An 8875-nucleotide genomic window follows, 5' to 3' on the forward strand; every position below is an offset into this window, starting at 1 on the left:
TCAATGAACCATATAAACACAGCATATGCCATCATGGATCCACCATCAGCTTACACAGTGCCTACTTGCAGATTGGGTCCATAGCTTCGTGGGGTCTCCGTTTCACTCTAACCCTGCCATCAACTCTTAACAAGTGAAACCTGTAATCAATCACCTGACCAGGCCAGGGTTTTCCAGTCTCCTGGAGTCCGCCTGTAATGGTCACGAGGCCAGAAGAGGCTAGGCTGGCGATGTATTGTTAGCAAAGGCAGTAGCGCCAGTTTCCTGCCATAGCCCACTAACGCCAAATTTACCCTCACTGTCCTAGCGGATACATTCGTCGTACGTCCCGGATTGATTTCTGCGGCTATTTTATGCAGCACTTCTTGTCTGTTAACACTGAAAACTCTACGCAAATGCCTATGGTCTCTGTCGTTAAGTGAAGGCTTTCGGCCACTGTGTTGTCCTTGGTGAGAGGTAATGCCTGTAATTTGGTATTTTCTGCACACTCTTGGTACCGTGTGTCTTGAAATATTGAATTCCGTAGCGATTTCCGAAATGGAAAGTCCCATGCCTCTAGCTCCAACTATGATAGGGCGTTGAATGCCTGTTAATTACCGTTGTGCGCCAATGCTCTAAGGTAGCTATTCTATGGTTCGGTTTCCTGCTCTTCGCAGTTCTCTTCTTACTTCTTTTTTCTTCTCATCGTCCGTTTTGCGTTTTCCTCTCTTTTTATCTTATTTTTCTTCTCTTTGTTTATTTGCCGCTTTCAGGTCGCTCTTATGTTGATGTAAGTATCGCCACGAGCCCCTTCTTTCCAACGCAGCTGCTACATTTTGCCCCTGCACAAAGTGGTCAGAAGCCACCGCCGAAATGATCACTTTGCCCGCACTGATGCCACTACACAAGAGTTGTGTAAGCTCTAACAGCATGGGCGAAATTTCAGTAAGTGAAGTAGGATTACGCAGTCAACATATGACGCTTCGAACACACATTCATTAAAAAGAACTAAGTCTTATTCCTTCTCCACAATAAATACACAAACTGACCACTTATCTTCCCCCAGGACAACTAAAATCCACAAAAATTAATAATGAATTAAGCAAGGCTCCACCTTTTTATAAGTACACAAGTATTTTTTTTATTTTATCACTCAAACTTGTTTCACCACAGTTGCGGCATCCAAAGTGTTTTTTTGTTAATTTCCTTTTATTTTACAATATGTATACCATGTCATCATTCTAGTATTTTGCTAGTCCTCAGCTGTGACAGACGTGCCAGATGTGTTTTGTTTCATTGAGCTGAACGTCTTCTACTGCTCGTTTGTATATACTGCGTCCCATTATGTGACTTGGACATATATTTCACTGCACAAAACTACGTATCTTTTGTTTACAAATAAAGACAATCGGAAGCGCATCAGAGGCGTAAATCTGTGCAGTGAAACGCATGTCCAAGCCATAGCAACATAGCAGGACGCAACATTTTCAAACGAGCAGGTGAAAACGTTCAGTTAAACCTCTCACATCACATCTTGGACGTAAAAAAAACTTTTGAGAGCTCAGGACTAGCAAAATACTACAATGACGGCATAGTGTACTAATTTTGACCTGTGAGTGATTTTGATTGGCAGCCACAGGACACACACTATGTAAATTAAAAAGAAAGTAATAATAAGACCACTGAGGATGCCACAACTGTTGTGAAACATGTCTGGGTGATAGAACAGCCAACCGAAGTGGCCGAGCGGTTTTAGGCGCTACAGTCTGGAACAAGACGACTGCTACGGTCACAGGTTCGAATCCTGCCTCGGGCATGGATGTGTGTGGCGTCCTTAGGTTGGTTAGGTTTAAGTAGTTCTAAGTTCAGGGGACTGATGACCTCAGCAGTTAAGTCCCATAGTGCTCAGAGTCATTTTTTTTTGGGTGATAGAGCAAAACAATAAATTGTGTGCTTGTCAAAAGGCGGACTCATCTTCAATTCATTCTTATTTCTCTGCAAGCACGCGAACAGAGCTGAAGACAACATCAGGATAATCCACAAAAATTATTATTAACTCTGAGGAGCAGCATAGTAGACTGTGTAGACTTTGAGAGGTGACTGGGTCATCCAGTGAGAATAACTTAAACCATTTCCCTCCCCTTATGGTCCCCAACATCTCAATGGCAACTTTGACCACCGTGGCCACATTGCCCGACTCTCCACTAGTTTCACCCCATGTAGATGCGGAAGATTGCACCCGTGACACGACCTGATGGCCAGTATAGTAATGTTGTAGAACCGGTGATATGTATATATACATATATAAGATAATTTAAATAAAAATAAATAAATCACTTTATATTTGGACATTTATTTTAACATTGATCATTGTTTCGTCAAAATTTCAGTATATTAAACTTGGTTCATAACTAAACTGGTGCCATATTTAGGATTGTGAAAATGTGAGTTTGTAATTTTACGAAACACATCAAACAGGGACCCAAGATTGGGAGACTACATACAACACTGCATTCATAAAATAACACACGAAGAATGTTGAAACATATGCAAGAGGAAATTAACCACAACCAACAGATTCAATTTTCACCCAAAGAAGTTACGTTCGTAGCGCAATCCTGTCCGTCATGAAATTACAACACACTGATATACTAAATTCATACTAACTCTCTGTGAAATCTTCCCGAAAATAATAGCTGAGGCCTACTTTGATGATTACACCACATGCTTCACGTGGTCAACTTGGTTTACACAAAGAGTGTAATTCCACAATTATTTTGATAATTAAGATAAATTACATCGAAACACAAATTACAAAAGAAAAATCTCGAACTGGTTACTATCGTCTTACTATTAACCTGATGGGTCAAACAGTTGTATAAGCACGTGGTACTGGTCTCACAAAGTACACCCCACGTAGGTTGAACACAAAGGAAAGTTGCTATATTGAAAAATATTGTCAAGACGAGACGTTATAATCTCACACACATTCGCATTTAAGATTGATGATCTTAGAGTTACAGATCATCCACACGTGGTTCCACTTAGCTCACAAACTAGTGACAAAGCAACTACTGGAAGATATTCTGAAATTCAAACTCGAATTGCACTGCGTTGCAATTTATGATAACAGATATTTTAGATCTAAACCTGAAATAAAGGTGATTAACATTTCAGTTAGGCTGAACTTAACAAATCCATTGTCCTATGGACTTAGCAGAGACGCGCTTAGCAGGAGACCTTACCACTTCAGACGCTCGCCGCGGACAGACTGGCGTGGGCCCCTACCGAAGGTGCCTCACAGATACAAACGGAAGTGACCAGAGAGGCAGCTTCCTATACCAACATGACAAGGGACGGACAGGAGCATACCAAGAATAGAAACATCTTTGCTTTTAAAAATCATAGCTACCTATTCCGACGTTGGTCCTACTGTTCTCTAGCAGACAGGCTTGTCTGCTACCATCAAGCATGCAACTAGAAATACATTTGCTCATTCATCCTCTCCCACAGAAGGGAAGGGGGATGACAGTATCTTATCATATACAGTATATAAAAGAAAGCGGATGTAGGTTCCGTATGAGCCTGTGTGACATGAATTACATATAAACTGTGTTTTAAAGTGTAGTAATGTGACATATCGTTCTTGTTTATGTGTAAAAGTAACACGTTCCACTGCTCAGTCTCCTCCCAGATGGAGTCGGAAACAGCACAGTAAATTCAGAAGTAGAATGTATGCCGTAAATGACAACAGATTTAAGAAATTAACATGAAAGGAATCCAACAGAGACCTTTCAACTTAACATCTGTGGTCATCAGTCCCCTAGAACTTAGAACTACTTAAACCTAACTAACCTAAGGACACCACAGACATCCATGCCCGAGGCAGGATTCGAACCTGCGACCGTAGCGGTCGCGCACTTCCAGACTGAAGCGCCTAGAACCGCTCAGCCACAGCGGCCGGCTCTCATGTGCGCAAACAAGACTTTTTAGACGGGATTCTCAGCAGGACTGAAAAAAAGTAAATTGCTTCATTCGACTTCCCAGAAGATGTGTCGCGTGTAGACACTGCAAGCTCCGTTCCGCTGGCAGTTCCAAGTGGGTGCAGGCAGTAAGCGCGTGCGGGATGTGGCGTACAGACGTGTGGAGTGGGGAGGCGTGGGAGGAGGAGAGATACGGAAGGCAGGCAGGCGGCTCTGGCTGTGCAGAGGCGCGTGCCTGAGAAGCGGGCCCCGGCGTTTGGCTGGCGAGCCGACACCCGACACCGTCACCACTCGCTGTCCACACCCTCCCCGTATGTACTCTCCCAGGCAGTCGTAGCTGGTAGCTGGCTGTCTCTGCAGCTTTGTCCCTTCGCTATTGCTTCAGCGCTGGCTGGTTTCATGCGGCCCGCCACGCATTCCTCTCCTGTGCCAACCTCTTCATCTCGGAGCATTAATTCCAACCTGCGTCCCCAATTATTTGCTGGATATCTTCCGCTACAGTTATTTACCCTCTACAGACCTCCCTCTAGTACCGAGCAAGCTATTACCTGATGTTTTAGAAGATATCCATTCTTGTATCAGTGTTTTCCATGTACACTACTGGCCATTAAAACTGCTACACCAATAAGAAATGCAGATGATAAACGGGTATTCATTGGACAAATATATTATACTAGAACATATGATTCCATTTTCACGCAATTTGGGTGCATAGATCCTGAGCAATCAGTACCCAGAACAACTACCTCTGGCCGTAATAACGGCCTTGATACGCCTGTACATTGAGTCAAACAGAGCTTGGATGGCGTGTACAGGTACAGCTACCCATGCAGCTTCAACACGATACCACAGTTCATCAAGAGTAGTGACTGGCGTATTGTGACGAGTCAGTAGCTCGGCCACCATTGACCAGGCGTTTTCAGTTGGTGAGAGATCTGGAGAATGTGTTGGCCAGGGCAGCAGTCGAACATTTTCTGTATTCAGAACGGCCCGTACAGGACCTGCATCATACGGTCGTGCATTATCCTGCTGAAATGTATGGTTTTGCAGGGATCAAATGAAGGGTAGAGCCACGGGTCGTAACACATCTGAAATGTAACGCCCACTGTTCAAAGCGTCGTCAGTGCGAACAAGAGGTGACCGAGACGTGTAACCAATGGCATCCCATACCATCACGCCGTGTAATACGCCAGTGTGGCTATGGACAATACGCGCTTTCAAAGTGCGATCTCCGCGATGTCACCAAACACGGATGCGACCATCATGATGCTGTAAACAGAACCTGGATTCATTCGAAAAAATGACGTTTTGCCATTCGTGCACCCAGGTTCGTCGCTGAGTACACCATCGCCGGCGCTCCTGTCTGTGAAGCAGCGTCAATGGAAACCGCAGCCATGGTCTCCGAGATGATAGTCCATGCCGCTGCATACGTCGTCGAACTGTTCGTTCAGATGGTTGTTGTCTTGCTAACGACCCCATCTGTTGACCCAGCGATCGAGACGTGGCTGCACGATCCGTTACAGCCATGTGGATAAGATGCCTGTCACCTCGACTGCTAGTGATACGAGGCAGTTGGGATCCAGCACGGCGTTGCGTATTACCCACCTGAACTCACCGATTCCATATTCTGCTAACAGTCATTGGATCTCGACCAACGCGAGCAGCAATGTCGCGATACGCTAAACCGCAATCGCGATAGGCTACAATCCGAGCTTTATCAAAGTCGGAAACGTGATGGTAAGCATTTCTCCTCCTTACACGAGTCATCACAACAACGTTTCACCAGGAAACGTCGGCAAACTGCTGTTTGTGTATGAGAAATCGGTGGGAAACTTTCCTCATGTCAGCACTTTGTAGGTGTCGCCACCGGCACCAACCTTGTGTGAATGCTCTGAAAAGCTAATCATTTGCATATCACAGCATCTTCTTCCTGTCAGTTAAATTTCGCGTCTGTAGCACATCATCTTCGTGGTGTAGCAATTTTAATGGCCAGTAGAGAATTTCTTTCCTTCTCGATTTTGCGCAGAGCCTCCTTATTCCTTCCCTTATCAGTCCACCTAATTTCCGACATTCTTCTATAGCACCACCTCTCAAATGCTTCGATTCCGGTTTTCTCATAGTCCATGTTTCACTACCACACAGTGCTCTGCTCCAAACGCCCATCCTCAGAAATTTCTTCCTCAAATTAAGTCCTGTGTTTGACACACTTCCCTCGGCCAGCAATGCCATTGTTGCCAGTGCCGGACTGCATTTTACGTCGTCTTTGCTCCGTCCATCGTGGATTATTTTGCTGCCTGGGTAGCAGAATTGCCTAACTTCATGTACTTCGTGACCATCAATTCTGATGTTAAGTTTCTCATCATTTCTGCTACTTTCCGTTACTTTCGTCTATGTTCGTTTTACTCTCGATCCACATTCTGTATTTATTAGACTCTTCATTCCTCTCAGCAGATCCTTTAATTCTTCTTCGCTGCCATTCTAGATAGCAAGGTCATCAGCGAATCTTATCATTGATATCCTTTCACCTTCAATTTTAATTCCACTCTTGAACCTATCTTTTATTTCCGTAATTTTGTCTTCGATATGTAGTTTGAACAGTAGAGGCGAAAGACTACATCTCCGTTTTACACCCTTTTTAGTCTGAGCACTTCGATCGTGGTCTTCCACTATTGTTCCTCCCTCTTTGTTCTGGTGCATGATGTATATTACCCATCTCTCCCTGTAGCTTATTCCTACTTTTCGCAGAATTTCGAACATCTTGCAATATTTGAGTTTTCGAGCGCTTTTTCCAGGTCGACGAATCCTTCTTGCTTCCATTGTCAATCGCTACGTCAGAACTGCCTCTATGGTGCCTTCACATTTCCTAAAGCCAAACTGATCATCATGTAACAGATCCTAATTTTTTCTATTCTTCTGTATGTTATTCTTGTCAGCATCTTGAATGCATGAGCTGCTAAGCTGATTATGTGATAATTCTAAAACTTGTCCGCTCTTGCAGTCTTCGGAATGTGTGGATGGTGTTTCTTCCGAAAGTCAGATAGTACATCGCTAGACTCATACATTCTACACACCAACATGAATAGTCGTTTTTTGCTACTTTCCCCAATGATTTTATAAGTTCTGATTGAATGTTATCTGTCCCTTCCGCCTTATTTGATTTTCTAATACTGGATCTTTTATCTCTTCTACATTGGCTTCTGTTTATTCTTCTCCAGATACCATATATAAATAGTTTTTAGGTTTGTTTTGATCTTCTGATGACTTTACTAGACGATAAACGACAGCATCATTTGCTGACAACCTAAGCAAGCAATTTGATTTCAAGCTGCTTATGAGGTGCTGTGTCAGCAGCCCTCTGGGAAATCTAGGGATACGGAATCAATCTGAAATCCCATGTCAATAGAACACAACTTCGTATGAGTAAAGAAATAGGCGTGTTTCACGTAAATGTTAACTAAAGCTATGTTGACAACGTGTCGATAGCCCGTCCTCTTCTTCATAATGTTCGAACACAATGTATGTTCCAAAATTGTGCCGCGTATCGACAAAATGATGAAGGCCTGTAATTTAGTGGATTACTGCTATTCCCTTTCTTGAGCATTGGTGTGTCCTGTGCAACTGCTCGCTCTTTAGGTGCGGATCTCTTTCCGAGCGAGCGGTTGTATATGACTGTTATACATGGAGCTGTTGCATCAGCATATTCTGAGAGGAACCTAACTTGTACACAGTATGGACGAGAAGACTTGTTTTTATTATGTGATTTAAGTTGCTTCACTACTCTGAAGATATCTACTTCTAAGTTACTCATGTTGGGAGCTTTTTTTGATTCGCATTCTGGGATATTTACTTTGTCTTCTTTGGTGACTGAATTTCAGAAAGCTGTGTTTAGATCTTTGCTTTAGCAGCTTTGTCCCCGATGGTGTTTCCGTTGCTATCGCTCAGAGAAGGCATTGATTGCGTCTTGCCGCTAGCATACGTTACATGCGACCAGAATCTCTTTCGATTTTGTGCCATGTTTCGAGACAAAGTTTCGTTGTGGAGACTATTATAAACATTTCGCATTGAAGTCCGCGCTAAATTTCGAACTTCTGCACAAGATCGCCAGCCAGGGAATTTTGCATTCGTTCAGAACTGGCATCCCTTTTTCGTTTGGAAGTAAGGATATTTAGTCTCGCTACAACCCTGCCTTAATCCCAGCATCTGTTTTGTTGCTTATCACCAGATCAGGATTATTTGTTACTATGAGGATCATGTCTGTTTTCGCAACCGTTTACTATTCGAGTTGGTTCACGAACTGCTCGAAATAATTTTCAGAGGATGCGTTTAGCACAATTTCGGCTGATGTTTTAAGCGTACCTCCTGATTTAAATACGTATTTTCGCCAACATATTGAGTGTAAATTGAAGTCGCCATGAACTATAAATGTATGAGTGAAGAACTTGTTTGAAATTAATAGCAAATTTTTTTGAACCTTTCAGCAATTGTATCATGTGAGTGGGAGGTAGGTAAAAGGATAGAATTACTGTTTTATTCCGGTTGCCAAGAATGACCTCTACACACACTAGCTCACAGGAACTATCTATTTCAGTTTTGCTACAAGAGAAAACTACTTCTAGCAACAACAAACAGGCCACCGTCAACAGTGCTGAGCCTATCCTTTCTAAACACTGTGAGGCCGTTCGCAAAAAATTTAGCTGAACTGATTTACGACTTTAGCCAGCTTTCAGTGCCTCTAACGATTTGAACATCAGTGCTTTCTATTAGTGCTTGGAGCTCTGGTACTTTCTCAAGATAGCTACGACAATTTACAGCTGTTATGCCGATGGTTCCAAGAGCTACGTTCTTCCTGCGTTCAGACTTCGCACTTTGAGACTGAGGCCCTGTCTGTGTTCCCCCGAGAACCTCTAATATAA

This window comes from Schistocerca gregaria, chromosome 9 (genome assembly GCF_023897955.1).
Source record: "Schistocerca gregaria isolate iqSchGreg1 chromosome 9, iqSchGreg1.2, whole genome shotgun sequence".
NCBI lineage: Eukaryota > Metazoa > Arthropoda > Insecta > Orthoptera > Acrididae > Schistocerca > Schistocerca gregaria.